Here is a 16,934-nt window from a genome sequence, read left to right on the forward strand (position 1 = left end):
CACCTAGACCAATTTATATGTCCCCTACTTGCTCTTGCCTTGTGTTCCTCTGTGTACACTCAAACATGTCCTGGTGCTTGGGCTGCTGTGAAGGCCTCTGGGGCTTACCGAAGGCTGGGTTTGAGCATTCCTACAGCATTTGATAGCACATGCTGGCTGCTGGAAGCGAACCGTGATCCTGGTCAACTGGTAACGTTGTCCAAGAATTGCTTGAATGTGAAGTAGTACTGTCAATAAATAACAGCTAGCTAGGAAGTTATCTCTGCCCTGCAATCCACTCCACGGCCACAGGGAACTTCAAAGCAAAAGCAGGGATAAGATTCCAGCCCTGCAGAGCTAGAGAATGCACCCTTAGCAGTTGCATAGGGACTGTGCTCCACAGATGAGTAATTCGGAGTCTATGCCAGAGACACAATCCAGCTTGCACAGTGGTGGCAGTGTACTATCACTCTAAAAAGCGGGGCTTTCTTTCACAGTGCTGTTTGTTTGTTTGATTCCCTTGTAGCCAATTAATTATCTGTTCTCTCCAGGAGAAGGATGCATTTTTGATTTGCTTCTTGTCAATAACAATTCCTCTCACCACAGAGCAGATCAAGAGCCTTAACTTTTTTATACAGCAGTTTCAGTGAACACCCTCAGGTGGGTTTGGCAAGTCTCCCTTGATGTGCAATTACTGATTCCTGACACATTCAGGTGCATGCCAGCTATTTATGGAAAGGAATCCTCATTTGCATTTCATCCTTCCACTTCTTGACTTACCTTTCTGCTCCAGCTTGCTATTTTATTTTAAAAGGAAATCAATGAGACGTTACTTTCCCATTGTCCTTTAGGGTCAGGGCCACTGGGGGGGGAGGGGGGAAGGAGGGGGGCAATTTGCCCCAGGACCCCACAAGAATATAGTAGTTTACACAATTGCATTTTTTTTTATGGAAGGGGCCCCTGAAATTGCTTTGCCCCAGGCCTCCTGAATCCTCTGGGTGGCCCTGTTTAGGGCTGTTTTATTCTGTTGTAGAGAAAATGGACTTGAAGCCGCTGAAGTTTTGTCAGAACATTTCTTTCCAACTCTGAAGCCAAACTCAGTTTAAGCCTGGGCAAGGGATGCTTTTTAAAGCTCCCTAGGCTATTTGGACCCTTTTTTGCTGTTCCCTAGCAGCTCAACTGGACTTTCAGCAGCAGTTTGTGGCTCAAGAGAGAACTTGCCTTCTATTATAAGAATAAAGTGCTCAGCACCCACAATCAGGGCCAGATTTTCAAGAGAGGCAACTAAAATAAGCAGCTGGATTTCCAAATTCTCAGCATAATTTGGTTCCAAGCCGTTATGAACATGTGGGCACCAGGGTTACAGTGGAAGCTGTTTGGGTGCTGAGCAACTCTGAAAATCTGGCCTTTATTTAGGTGTCTCCATGAGGGGGGCTGAGCACTTGAAAATCTGGGCCCACATTTAGAACACTGAACAGATGTCAATTCAGGTTCCAGGCCTTTGAGGGACTGAATGTCATCGATGCTTGCTGAAATGAGCAGGGATGGTGGTGCTCACTGGATTGGGCCCTTATGTTTTTGCAAAAGAAAATGGTTTTGAGTTAGCTGAAGGGCTGCTGATGAAAGGGCAGCCTTATACTGTGCTAGGAATGGCAAACTATTGCTCTTCTCCTTCAAGCCCCAATCTCATGATGCTCTTATTGACTGTTCCCCCTACTCACCCTTCTCCCTTATTTAACAAAGGCACAGGTATTTGGGAAATGATTCTCCAGTAACTAGATGTCAGCTGTACACAGATATATGGTGCACAGATGTATGCCTTAGGCCCAAACCCACCCATCAGACTGTTGCCTTGCACAATCAGCGGCCAACCTAGATAGAAATTGTGCAGAACAGTTCCGTACTGATTTAGGTTGGGCACAAAAAAATCTAATAAGCCATCTTCTCCATCTCTGATTGACAGCTTTATCTTAGAATTCCTAACAGTCTAAATTAGAGCTGTATCCTTCTCCTAGTGTAGTTTTGGCATTAGCTTCAATGGCAGGAGGACCACAGGAGGAGTCCATCTAATCCACTATCCAGTCTCCAACAGTCTCCAGCACCAGATGCTTCAGAGGAAGGTGCAAGGAATGCTGCAGGGGGCATCCATGGCCTAGGAATAACATGCTCCCAGTTTTTCCTATCTTTCACTCCTTAGTTGGGCTTATAGCCCAAAGCATGAGGATTTATAACCCATCTAAAACTTTAAAAAAAGTTATTTAAACTTTATTCTGGATGTTCTTGTTATCCACACAAATATCCAGTTTCTTTTTTAAATGCTACTAAGCACTCTGTTCACTAGCTTAGTAGGATTAATGAGGCCAGTTGTGCACTGTGTGGAAATGTTTTTTTTATGTATGAAATCTTCTGCCTTTCAATTTCATTAAATATCCTTTTGCTCTTGTATTATGAGAGAAGGTGAATCAGGTGCCTGTAGTAGTCTCTCTCACCCCACTCATTATTTGCATTGAAGTAGCACCTAATAGCCCCAGTCCTGGACGAGAACCCCAAGGTCCCAGGCACTACACAAACGCAGTCTTTGTGTTGCTTCTTATTGGTTACCTCTCTAAATGGAATGGTTGCGCTCACTTCAATCTCTTATCACATGGAAGTTTCCTGTGTTTCCAACCATTCTAAGCACCCATCTCTGGGCCTGCTCCATTTCTGACATATCATTTGGGTGACAGGTGACACAAAATGACCACACGATTCCAGCCGTACTACTGACTTATGTAAAAGCATGATGGTTTCAGTTTTCTTCTCCAGCTCTCTTAGGCATTTGCTTTTTTGACCACTGCTGCACACTGAGCAGACGTCTTCATTGAACTCTCCACAGAGATGCCCTGGTCTTTTCTAACAGTTGGTTTAAATCCCAGGAAGGCAATGGCAGGGCCTTAGAAAGTAAGGGTTTCAACTCAAGTGCTGTATTTTCCATATAGATGTTAGGCGTCAGGGAACCGAGAAGTTGCATCTGCACTGAAAATTGCATTGCAACCAGCACCAGACACACTTATTACTTGCAGTTACTAACCCAAAATACAATTTAAAAGAGAGCACCACAGGCAAGATGCTTATTACAAGGTAACCGTAGCCTTGGGGAATGACCTGGCATGAAGCAAGGTGATGTTTTTACAACAATTATAACATCCTTCCGTTTTATAAGTAAATATGGAGGTTATGCAAATGACTCATCAGTGGAAGCTACCCCTTGGTGATACAATATTTCAAGTATAGTTTTGACAGAGATTTATCTAGCCAAAAGCTGCATTTAGTCTGAGTTATTTTACGTTAACTACAGGCACTCGGAGCTTTCACTACATTCGCTTTCCTCCACGCTTTAATTCCTTCTTTCCTCTCTCAAATCCTTCCTGAATATGATGGGAGTTAATTTAGCTACAACTAAACAGGAAAAAGATCTTGGTGTCATCGTGGACAGTTCTCTGAAGATGTCCACGCAGTGTGCAGAGGCGGTCAAAAAAGCAAACAGGATGTTAGAAAACATTAAAAAGGGGATAGAGAATAAGACTGAGACTATCTTATTGCCCTTATATAAATCCATGGTATGCCCACATCTCGAATACTGTGTACAGATGTGGTCTCCTCACCTCAAAGATATACTGGCACTAGAAAAGGTTCAGAAAAGGGCAACTAAAAATGATTAGGGGTTTGGAGAGAGTCCCATATGAGGAAAGATTAAAGAGGCTAGGACTCTTCAGCTTGGAAAAGAGGAGACTAAGGGGGGATATGATAGAGATATAAAATCATGAGTGATGTGGAGAAAGTGGATAAGGAAAAGTTATTTACTTATTCCCATAATACAAGAACTAGGGGTCACCAAATGAAATTAATAGGCAGCAGGTTTAAAACAAATAAAAGGAAGTTCTTCATGCAGCGCACAGTCAACTTGTGGAACTCCTTACCTGAGGAGGTTGTGAAGGCTAGGACTATAACAAAGTTTAAAAGAGAACTGGATAAATTCATGGTGGTGAAGTCCATAAATGGTTATTAGCCAGGATGGGTAAGGAATGGTGTCCCTAGCCTCTGTTCGTCAGAGGGTGGGGATGGATGGCAGGAGAGAGATCACTTGATCATTGCCTGTTAGGTTCACTCCCTCTGGGGCACCTGGCATTGGCCACTGTCGGTAGACAGATACTGGGCTAGATGGAGCTTTGGTCTGACCCGGTACGGCCATTCTTATGTTCTGAATGCATTTACTTTTCTTCCAAGATCAGCTCCTGCCACTAACTCCTCCTTTACACCCAATAACAAAAGCTGCTTCAAAATCTACCTTGCCCTGCTATTAAAGTACTATGCAGCAGGAAGGCCGAAAGCAGGGCTCATTTTGGTTATGGAAGCTTAGCCTTTTTTTATTCAAGGTTTATGTACCATGCTGACTGGCTTCCTAGATAGACAGAACTCCTATCTCCACATTCTTTGCTGCACAGGATCGAGCAGATTTCTTCTAAAGCAATATTCATAGATCCTTAAGCCCGAAGAGACCATTACTATCCAAGTCTGACTTTCTGCATAAGACAGGTCATATAATTTCTCCCAGAAGTCCTTGCACTGAGTCCAATAACTTGCAATTGAACTAGAGTATCTTTTAAGAACTTTTGGCAACTTTTTTTCTCCTTCACTTCTGTTTGAGTCAAAGGCCTTGCCTACTTTCTGCCTCTGACCTGTTCCATGGCCCCACCCCTTCCCATCCCCTTTCATCCCTGGTTCCCTCTATCTTTTCTGTAACTACTGTCTCCCCTGTGTCATTTCTCTCTGCCTTCACACTTGGGTACTGAGCTCCTTTCAAACACTGCCATTAAGTGTCAGCTTTGGGGGCTGAACACTACTGAAAAAAATCTGGCCCTAGTTGGGGGTGCTGAGCACTTGAAAAATGTATCTCCAAACTTTTGAAGACCTGACCATAAAGGACGTTACTATCTGAGGGCTATTTGCTGGCTTACATCAACTGAGTTGATGGTTCTTGCGCTAAAGGCTGGTGGACAGATGCGCATCGCACAAAACCATCATCACCCTGACTGGCCTTCTCAGCAGAGAGGCCAAGTATGAAGAGGTGGTCTTGCCTGGCACATTGCAGGGCAAGCTTGTATTGCCTGTGCCCATGTCCCTGTAATGCCAATCCAGGACGTCAGGTTCGTAGGGTGTCCACTTTGCACCTTCAGAAAACTCACAACAAAAAGTAGGGTGATTTTATGATACTATACTGTGTCAGGGGCAAAGTCAGTTTCTTATGTCCAAGGAGCAGCTAAGATACAGGTCAGCTCCTCGCTGCAGGGAATGCTGCCTGAACTCATTTTAGGGTCCCATTCAAGTTATAAAAGGAAAATCAAGAGAACTGAAATTTCATCTGCTCTGGTAACATTATCAGTTAATACCACTGGGAGCTTGCTTAATTAGCATCTCCGAGGCATCTAATTTGGAGACTTCCAAAAAGTCTTCTAATCAGGTCTCTGTAAACTGCGTCATGCAAATCCAGGAGAGAAGAATGCTATTTTGTAGTTTCTTTGTGCCTTCATCCCCCAACAAGGCATCGGTAAACCCGTTACAGAGCATGGGAAGTAACACTTAGCTATCCTGCTTATCTTAATTAGAACTATTGCCTTCAGCCTCAAATGAGGAGCTACTAGAAGGAAGGAGCTGGTTTTTAGGATGGAGCTGCTGGAAAATTAATTATTCCCTTCCCCAAAGAGAATCTTTTACAGGGAAGGCCTCACACTCACCCATAGGTGAGGTATATTCCAGTAATATTTTCTATCTCCATCCTGTAAAGGTGTGATTGGGGTTGAAGTCGAAGGCACTACCCACCTGCCTGTTGCGGATGGCAGTCTGACCTCCCTGCTTCTCTTCTGAAAGCAGCATCCGCCACCTATCATTATGCTGGGTTCTCACGTACATGATGTGACTCTACAAGGCCAAAGAAATGCTGATTTAATGGCCAAAGGAAACCCTGGTGATTAAGTACACAGAGAATCTTCGTGCGCTCATTGACCAACACTGGCAAATTATACACCAGTCCCTCCTGGGTCAGGTGTAATTATTTTGCATCAAGTAACGTCTGAGGACACACATCCAGGCAGGCCAATACAGCACTACACACTGACTTCCATCTCACTTAGCTAGTGAACACCTCCCCCTGCCCCCCCCCCAGGGAAATAACGCCTTTAAAACTAGTGAGAAACAGGAATCCTGTTTCTGAAGGAGAGGAAGGATGGCCTATTATTTAAGGCCCAGAACTGGGAATCCTGCATTGCCTGCCCGGCACTACCACTGAGTCAGTGCATGTCTTTCCGCAAGTTACTTAGAGCCAGAATTTTCAGAAGGACTCTGCTGCCATAACTGGGGCCAGTTTTCAAGCTTGCTCAGCTCCCACTTTCAGCATCAAAATAAGCAGACAAGTTTTCAGAAGAGCTCAGTGTGCTGAGTGCTGCTGAGCTTCTGAGAATCTAGCCATAAACTTCACAATGGGAGCTGCTGATTGATGGGCACTTTTGTAAGATACACAAGTGTCGCTTTTGCTACACAAAATAAACGGAAGCTGAGCTCTTTGGACTATCTGGCCCCAGTTGTGGATGCTGTGCACCTGAAAATCTAGCCCTGAGCTCCCTTACGAGTGAAATCCTTCACCTCTCTGTGCTTCTGTTTTCTAACCTTTCATGATGGGGATAATACAGCTTAACCACAAGGGAGACAGAAGGACTAATTCCTTGATAATTGCAAAGCTTTTTGAGATCCAAGCATGAAATGAACTTGAGAAGTATTATTTACTTTACAAGCATGGTGACTCTATTCTGTTTGCACAAGACTCCTCCCTGGCCACCTCCCGCAGCATGACAGGCTGCATCAATCACTCTCATCATATCACCTCTGTAAGCCCCTTTGTTTTCAGTTTAAACTGATTTTTACCGAAAAAATTCCAGGTTTTACAAAAAGTATTATTCTGTTTCTGACAGTGCCCCCCATAAGACTTTATGGAAACATGCTTATGAATGTATATATGACACAACTGGAATATGTTTTATGCTACATATGCCATGTAACATATCTCCTATTAAAGTGGGAGACACCCATGTACTTCGCTGATTTTAATGAAGAATTAAAATAAATCCTTTGAAGAAATAAATTAATGTGATGTTTGAAAAAGCTGAATGTCACTACTGTTAAATGAGATGCTGGTAGTCTATAAAATGGATTTTCAATGGATACCACAGGTAATTTTCATTTTCCTGACCTCCTCCTTGCTCTACTCCCCTGCCACTTCTCACACCACCAGTTCTTTCCCACCTTCCTATCCCCATGTGCTTCTTGTGCACCTGCTGGCCAGGTCTCCCATCTGATCGGCTCTGCATTGATTCTTGGCCAACTTAACCTCCTGATGTGGCCTGTTACTTCTCCCTTGTCATCTCCTTGTCAAGCAGTGGGGAACTAGCAGTCTTGTGAGGCAGTGGGTATGTCCAATGAGAAGATGTGGCCCACTGTCATTCATTCTAAGCAGGAAATGCCAAACCTAGGCAGGAAATTCCAGGCACAGAATGCCAAATCCCTATGATACAACTGCAAGTACTAACTGTGTTAGTGACAAACAGATGGTGATGGACATGGTAAAAGAACTTGAAAAGAACAGCATTACTAAACACAAAACCATACAGAACTGTGTCTGGGGGGTGGGGGTCCCTGAAATTACAGGCCAGACCCACAGGGTGAACCCTTACAGAGCTTAATTTGTAATGAAAGAGGTGCCAGGGCTCAAGAAATTTTTTTACATTCATAGCTGACGCAGGAAGCCCAGAGATGCGAGGGGTATGACCTACTAAGCCTAGAGGAGTCGGGGTTCAGTCCTGGTACACATTAAGCACTGGGCCCTTAGCAAGCTGAATGTTGAGAGGAATATCTCATGAATCCCTGTGAGCTCAATTTGGCCAGTTTCACCCAGTCTCATTTTTGAGCCACATCAGTTGATTTTTCTACAGCAGGTTTTCTACCCTTTAAAACAACGGTATGAGTTTGAGCGGACAAGTGAGCCACCATGCATATGCCAGTGGCACTGAAGCTATTTCCCAAGAGTTACCCTTTAGAAACAGGGTAAATGTCAGTACAGTTTATTTTGAATTAAAAATACCTTTGAGGCTCTTGGAGGCAGAGCTCTAGGAACCGTGATGAAGAGCAAATGAACTCCGACCTAAGGCAGTGAACTTTGAGGATGGCTGCATTTAAAAGCCTCTCTTCTGGCCCACAGAACATTGCCCAGGTGAGCAATAGAGGGTGAAACGGGGATGACCTGAAGAAAAACCAAGCAGTGTAGTTCTTAACTCTAAAGATTCCTGTATCCACTCCTTCCTGAAAATGCAAATTCAATCCGCTTCTTATGACAGCATCCCTATATATGACTTCTTGTCATTGCCACTAGCTCACACACGCTCTACAAAATCAGGTTGCCACTGAAGTGCTAGAGCTGGAGAGCATCAATCTGGAGGGGCCTGGAGCTGTCGCCTTTCAGGTCAACAGAAAGATCGGGCCCTCCATGCCTTTACTGGTGAGGTAGTAAAGCCGGTCTGGGCAGGAAATAAAGAGCAGAGCTGGTACTGCAGACCTGCTGTCTGGTAGCCCCTATTGCTAGCGGCATGATTGCAGAGTCACTTGAACAAGTTGCATCCCATCCCAGACCAGTGTTTCAGCCCCGCAAGCTGAACACAAACCCGGGCACTGTTCCTAGCTCTCTCACCCATGAGAGGTAACATTTTAACTTTACTCCCTCTAGCTCTGCAGAGCCAAACAAAGATTCTGTGGAGTGGAATTATTAAGTTCCTATTCCTACATTTGTGCAACGCCACTGTATTTGGCTTGCAAAATCTATCACCAGGAATGGAACAGGGGCCAAAGAGAACTCAGTTTGTCTCAGCTCTAGGGAAAGTTTGCACAGCTGGAAGTTAATGTACTTACTTGTACATTGTTACCTGTAACAATGTACTTTGTGACTTGTAACAAAACAGGTCTAATCTGAGGTCACTGAGATAACACAAAATGAAGCCCCAGTAATGCCCTTGTTGAAGTCATTTCTGAGCAGACCCACACTTCCAGTATTGTTTCTTCTCTAGGGAGCATGCAGCATTGCAGTAGAGTCATCTCTCTGATCCAGTGACTTACTTTCCATTATGAAATAAGTTTGCCTTTCAAGAGGCACCAGCAATTAAGACACTTCTATCCCATCTCCTTATCCTCCCTTGCACTTCTAAGACAAGCAAAAAACAAGTTCCTTAAAAATACGACCTGGCACAAGTGTACCATTAGTATTGAGGTTTCATTCTCTCCAGGTCAGAGACTGTCCACATCCTTCAAAGTCACTGATATCCACCGTGAACACTACGATCTCATTGTTACTGCCAGTCCCTCAGTGCCACTTTGTCTCCCAAACTGCACAGACTCATTAGAGTGTAACAGAGAGCATTAGTCATTGCACTAAACCAGGAGGCACTGGCCTGCTACAATGTGCCAGCGCTTTAACAATATAAACTGAATTTACAGGAAAAAGCAGCTAGCATGAAAATAATTGTGTCTACCTCACTCCCTGACATTCTTCGACTTGCATGCGCTCAGAGTTTGTTCAGAGATGATGAAGAATTATATTTAATCAGATTTAATCAGGATAAGACCACACAGCATGTCTAGGCAAATAGGTAGGAGTTGGGTGTATCTGATGCCAGTTTACAGAATTGAATTCTGTCTAAAAAAAACAAAACCAAACCAATCACAGAATTCTCTTTAGGAAGTGTGCCTTCTCATCTGAAAGATTAGGCAAACAGCTCCATCCTCCACAACTTCCAGGAGGACAAAGTGCCAGAGAAAACTAAGTCCCCTGCATAGGATTTAGCCCCACAACTCCTACTAAATAACTTGGAGTGACATGCATCAAGTTTGTGGGACAGAGAAAATGAAGCAGGGTGAGCAGCATGTACCTCTTACCTGGAGGGGAGTCCTAGTTTAAATCAGGTGGCTGTTTCTATGGTGAAATTAGTCTACATGGGTTGCTTTCCAAGATAAATGGGTGCAGTTTAGCTATCCACCCTGCCCACGGGGTTGGTCCATCTGCCAGTGCCGCTTAAAAATTTTTTACATACTGATAGAGCACCTTATCAGTGTGGCATCTACAGCAAGTTCTATTTATATTGCTTGAGGCATTTAACAGTGGACAAAGCACTTGAAAATGCAGTATAGGAAGATGAATGGGATTGCCAGTGTAGTATTTACCATCTCTACCTTCTGCGGTAATGCCACACCATACCATCAGGTTATTTTCCCCAGGAAGTGTCCATAAAATTCTGAGATAAATGAAGTTATTCATTTAAAATCTGACCTGCACTTCAGTCAGGCACTATGCAGCTCAGCTGGGGGATCCAAGTATTTTGCAGAAATGGTTTGACCCGGACCTGCTGTGGAATAAGATTTCAACATAGCCATAAGGAAAAATGAGCTGTGCTTTTTCAATTAATCGTATCCATTTTGTGCACTCTCGCACATCTCCGGTATGTTGGGCAACCTCCAGATCCAATGCTGCTCCTTGCACTTTGTAAATCCAGTGGAGTCTTGGTGTTTTAAGAATGTTTGTTCTAATCCTAATCTGTAGCTGTAGCAGTGAAGAGCATTAAAGGGGTTAGGGTTGCATGGCTCATCATACTGAATATTAATCCAAGGTAATACTTATTGTCCTGTTCTTTTTCCATTCATCAGATTAGAGATATCCTTAAATTGGCCATGAATACATTTAGGCTGGGAGTTAGAACAAGTTTTCTAATAATCAGGGAACAAGGATCTTCCATTAGGAGTAAAGGGGCAGAAAACCTAATTAGCTTTTAAGATGAAGCACAGTAAGTTTATAAATGAGACTGTATGATAGGTTGTCTGCAATAGGATTTGATGACCTAGGATTGAAGGTCTTTTCCAGTTGTGTGTTTCTAAACGCCTCCACTCAAGATTTTCAACAAATGGATGCCTATGGTTAGGCTCCTAAGCCCACAGTTAGAAAAATCAGACCACTTACCTAAGATCCTAAGGTACTGAGCATGCAGCAGCTCCCACCCTTGGGAAGAAGTGGGTGTTTAGCACTTTAGAAAATCAGGCCACTTATTCAGGTACTTTAATATGGATTTAAACTCCTAGTTTTAACCCAAGATTTTCAAAAATGGTTGCCTCTGCCCTTCTTTGTTCAGGTTCTTGACCCACTGTCCTCCCACTGTAGAAGGTTATATACCTAAACACAAAAAATTCAATTTTATTTTCCAAGTTTGTTTAGAAGCACTTTTCATAGCAATGAGGAAAAAATATAGACATGGGAACAGAAGCTCCACAGTACAAGAGCCCAGCAAAATGGAATTCAGTACTGTCATGAGGGCCAAATACAGGGCCTTTTAAATCCTATTGTTTTTACTCTGAGGGAACGTCTATACTACCCGCCAGATCAACGGGTAGCGTTCGAGGTACAGGGATCATTTTATCGCGTCTCATCTGGACGCGATAAAATTGATCCACTAATCGACGCCCATACTCCACCTTGGCAGGAGGAGTAAGAACAGTTGACGGGGGCACCGCTGCAGTCAACTCACCGCCATGAGGATGGCCAGGTAAGTCGAACTAAGACACTTGCGTATTTGTGTAGCTGAAGTTGCGTAACTTAGTTCAACCCTGCCCCCAGTGTAGACCAGCCCTGAGAGTCTTATAGCATATGGGCCAAGGTGAATGCATTATAGGCACCTGATCCTATTGACTTTAAGCCAATTCCACAGGTCTGTTGGAATTCAGTTACGATTCATTAGTCCTGTGAAAACAGCAAAATATCGATGCATTGGGGACAGCGTCAGCTGTGCATTTACAGTTTTCACAATTGTTGAAACAATTTATCCAAAATTATAACCATTTTATTATTACAAACATAGCTGTGTACACAACTGTAGATATTAGAATAAGACTGCAGTGATCGTTAAGTTATATTGAGTGAAAACAATCCCATTATGTTCTGGAGTTAGTACTGGAGGCAAACCTCTTTGTGTTGTGCTCGAGTCAACATTACTAGACTCTACCACTTTACAATAAAGAGAAGAATGCATGATTAGTAATTTGAACCTATAAAGGCTGACTGGCTCTCTTAGTAATCAGATGCAGCCAATTTCATCTATTTGAATGCCAGCCAAGCTCAGTGATGACCCAAAGGTATTACCATCTGAAGGCTTCTGTGGCCTGTGTGAAATGAGCTGGTGCTCTCATTCCAGATCCTAGTGGGAAGGCTGTCCTGTCACTCACTCAAAATCAGCACTATAAAGCATCATTGTTGGCAGAGAGTCCCTGGACTGGCTGGGGCCTGGAGAGCGAACTAAACTCTCCTGCCTCTAAGGAGCATATCGGAAAGGTAGCATTTGAAAGCATGCCCTGTGCTGTACCTGCTTTATGGGTAAGCGAGGATTTCTCGCCTTGTGACTCTCAGACTGGCAGTTTTCACAGAATCTGAGCTCATATTTTAGAAAAAAAGGTTCAGTCTGAAAAGTGCACCTCTACTGGGCACCACAGGCTACACAGTGTATGTGGCTCATCTAGCCTTGGGGTAGTAACTTTTCCCTCGTATGCCCACCTGAACATACACATTTGATCACCCATTGAACTCATCTGTGGCAAGAACATTAATTCAGTTTCATCATCCCTGGTGTCCTGAAAGGAAGAAGGACAACACACTATATAATAAAATCACTTGGTTACAATCTCCAGTGAATAGGAAATGCAGGAAGTTTTCAGCTTATTACTGTACAGAAGACTTCACAAAAGTTATTAATCTGCTAAATAGAAGAATTACATGGCAGTGGATCTGTGTTACTCAAAACAAAAACAAAACCAACTACAACTGATGGACATGGAGCTGCTCTCTAATAATTTATGAATACTGTATGTTGTCTTAGTTATTGGGATGATTACTGTCTGACTGTATTGGTTTAGTTTAATGGCAGACTGTAAGGAAACAATCAAGAAGGAAAGAATAGCTCAAGATAGGCCACCCTCTCAAACACTTGAGGGTTCTTATACGACAATGGTAGAACCATAGGGAGTAAGCCTAAAACATGCAGTTTGTTACATTACTCACTTGACATGTTGTCTGAACTCCCCTTTTGCTCCTGGGAGGCGGTCGCTTCCACTCATGCTACACTGAAGCAGCTGGGCACGGCAACATGGGGGATCTCCCACATACTCTGTTCTGCTAATACACATTCGCTTCAGGGCTGCCAGTCCAATACCTTCTATCAGCATATAAATCACTGTTTAAAAGATCAGACCATAGAAAGAACTGGAAAAAATCCAAGCACATACTGGGCTGAGCAGCAGGCATTCACTTCACTACTGCCTACAGCTTGCCAGAAAACATTCAGGGAGAAATTCAGTGCAATTGCTCTTGGGACCAGCAAGGGGCTTAGAGTGCAGAAAGGGCTCAAACAACCCCATCACTGTTGATCATATCTTATTCCTTGGTTCTAAGCGAGTTAACTTAGAAATCCTACTTCCATGTCCATTAAATGCAAGCTGTCTGTGCCCTAAAGAACTACTAGGTCACCTGTTTCAATATCACAGAACTCCAGCAACAATCAGAGCCTGGTATCGATGGCAGCTCTCTGCAGTCCTGAACCTTGCCCTTCCAAACAGAAGGACCACCTTTGGTTTCTGCAGCCATATTCCACATACCGTGACCGCTGCTCCACACAGGGTCCTGGCCAAGGTCATTCAGCTGTGTCAGTGGTTAGAGTGAAAAGGAACAAGACAAGGGATATAAAAGCAACTCAGGAAACATGCCGCCCAGCTCTGGTAGACAGACAAACGCGACCTCTGCTCAAGCTACCATGCTAAAAATAGTACTGTGGTCGGCGTAGCACTGGTGGTGGCTTGGGCTAGTTGTTCAAGTATGTACCCAGGGGGTCAGGGTGGGTTTGTACTTGGGTGGCTAGCCCCAGCTACACCACTATTCCTAGTGCACTAGCTCAAGCACAGCTAGCATCTATCTGCCCATTCGTGCTGGGAAGCACGCTTCCAGCTGCAGTGTAGATGTGCCCTTTGCAAGAACGCATGGCTCTGTATTCTGTAAAGCCACAGACTGCCATCTCTATACCTTGAGTCATTGCTACGAGGGGGACTTTAGTCTCACAGTCCACTTTCAGGAGCAGATTCCCAGGGTCATTGACCAAGACAATAAATGGGCTTTGAAAACAAAGTCTTTCCATTAGCAATAGCATGTAATATCAGCATTGCTTCTGATAAGAGGAATCATCTAGGGAGATGAATGATGTGGCATTACTAAACTTATTGTGGACTTGTCCTGCTGGTTTGCCGTTTTCTGATTTGGTCGCCCCTTTCAAATCAAGCTGAAGGCTTGTAAAGTTCTAAAAATCTTAATATACACATAGCGGTAAAACCCAACATGACTCATCAGCCCAGAGTTTGCTTTGCTGGGCAAAACATAACCTTATGAGATGAAACCACTGCATCTTTTGGAACTGTTCCAAAATGCTGCTGCTGCTTCTTTTTCTTTTACTTTTATTTTAGTATGGGAGAGTAGAAAGGAGATACTAGGGAAGAAGGAGATATGCTTCTTTTTTTTATTAAAGAAAACACAACTGATCTCATTTTTATTCATTTGCCAAATACAGGGGACAAACTGAAATCTTCCAGGTGATTGCGCATTGCTACATTATGAGCACCCATTTCGGTTTCCTTAACATACTAACCTTTTATTGAACCACGCAAAGAAGATTCCAAGACCAAAGAACGAACTAGCTCAGTAACCAGCAGTCTTCTGCAGCAGCTCTTTCTAAAGGGGCAGACACCTGTGCAAGTTAGAAAATTCATTGTAACCAGGTATCATTTCTGTCTACTTGGAACACAGCAGGCACTTTGTATTCTAATTAACTTATGTGCAGTGGACTCCTAAATAATGCTCATTACTTTATTGGCATGTAATTTTGTTCCAAAAACAGGCCTACCAAAGGTTTTTGATGGCACGCTATAAGTGTATAATCTTAAATATTATATCCTTCCCAACATCTCGGTTGATTTCAAATTCTAAGACATCAAATCTCATTCCAGGAATTATGTTAGGAATAGAGAACATGTTAGAATTAAGTAAGCCCGGGAAAAGACAGCAAGAGGACGTTGGCTGAGAGCCATATAAGTAGGTACATGTTCTTGTATTAGACAATCCTTATAAACAGGTAACTCAATTTCCCCTCGATCATGAACACAAACCTAGAACTACATTTGTAATGAGAGTTGACACCATGGTGTGACTATGCACTACGGGTCCAGATTCTTTTGCACATGCCTGAAAATTAAGCTATGCATTATCCAAATGCTGCGTAACGTCACTTCTGACTACCCTCAAACTTTGGGAAGTTCAGATCTAAACATCATGGATGATCCTAATTCCATAATGAGCAAAGCCAAAACCCAAACATACATTAAAAGTTATCACATCAGCTTTTATTAACCGCAATGTTTTGCATATTTGGATCCAGATCCAAATTGTACAGCTAGGGCTGACACATGGTTTTATAGACATGAGAAGTGTGCAAAAACGGCTTTGAATACCTAGCTCTTGATGTCAGAGATCAATTCTTCCTGGTGCCAGCAGGGCAGAGACAGGTAGGAAGGGCAATATTTTCAAGCTAGTACGGCTAGAGTAGAAAGCAAAGGGGGGAGTAGAAAGAACTGCCCTTACTTTATTCTGGGGCAACTACTTTCTTACAATTTTCCCCACATTTAGTTTTGAAGTCTGTTATCATGGCTCAGTACTTTGGGGATAACATCAGATGTAATAACTGATACATCCTCTATATCAGGGGTGGCCAACCTGTAGCCCCAGAGCCACATGCAGCTCTTCAGAAGCTAACATGCGGCTCCTTGTATAGGCATCGACTCCAGGCCTGGAGCTACAGGTGCCAACTTTCCAATGTGCTGGGGGGTGCTCACTGCTCAACCCCTGGCTCTGCCACAAGCCCTGCCCCCACTCCACCCCTTCCCGCCCCCTCCCCTTAGCCTGCTGTGCCCTCCTCACTCGTTCCCCTCCCCACAGCCTCCTGCATGCCATGAAACAGCTGATTGGGAGGTCTAGGGAAGGAAGGGGGAGGTGCTGATTGGAGGGGCTGCCAGTAGGTGAGGTGCTCTCGGGAGTAGGGATGCCATGTTCTACTAAGACTTTCACCTCTAGCTGACATGAACACACTATTCCTTCACCCAGTAATGCAGAAAATTCAGTATGCAGATACCCAGAAATGCCCCTCCACACACCCATCCTACCCTAGAGACAAAACCCCATCTCCCACCCCAATGTAGCCAAACTGTTTCTTTCATCTCTCAGTGTAAATGTTGGTGATGTCTGTTAAAGAGCATACTAAAATTCTTCAGCAGGTTGATTTTTTATTTAAAGAAGTCTGGTTCCTTTCATGCATCCCACCCAAGGAGTTATACTTCTATTCTGATTAATATTTCATTTGCTAGCTGCAGTGAGTGAGCAAAGAAAAAAACCCGAAGGTCTGATCAGGCAAATTTTGAAAAAAGTGTCAGAGGTTATCATGCTCTCAGCCCTGGTCTACACCACAGGATTAGTTCAGTGTAACTACGTTGCTCAGGGTTGTGAATAATCCACACCCCATAGCGATTTAGTTATACCAACCTAAGCCCCAGTGTAGACAGCACTATGCCAGCAGGAGAGCAGAGGTGCATTAACTAAGCCAATGGGAGAAGCTCTCTCCTGCTGACTTAAAGCGCAGCAGCTGTGCCAATGCAGCATTTTAAGTCTAGACGGCCCCTCAGTCTCAAATGGCTCAGGGAAAGAATTTCACAGCTTTCAAGAAAACTACCCACAGGCTCTTTATACTCACTCA

Source organism: Gopherus evgoodei, chromosome 17, assembly GCF_007399415.2.
Source record: "Gopherus evgoodei ecotype Sinaloan lineage chromosome 17, rGopEvg1_v1.p, whole genome shotgun sequence".
NCBI lineage: Eukaryota > Metazoa > Chordata > Testudines > Testudinidae > Gopherus > Gopherus evgoodei.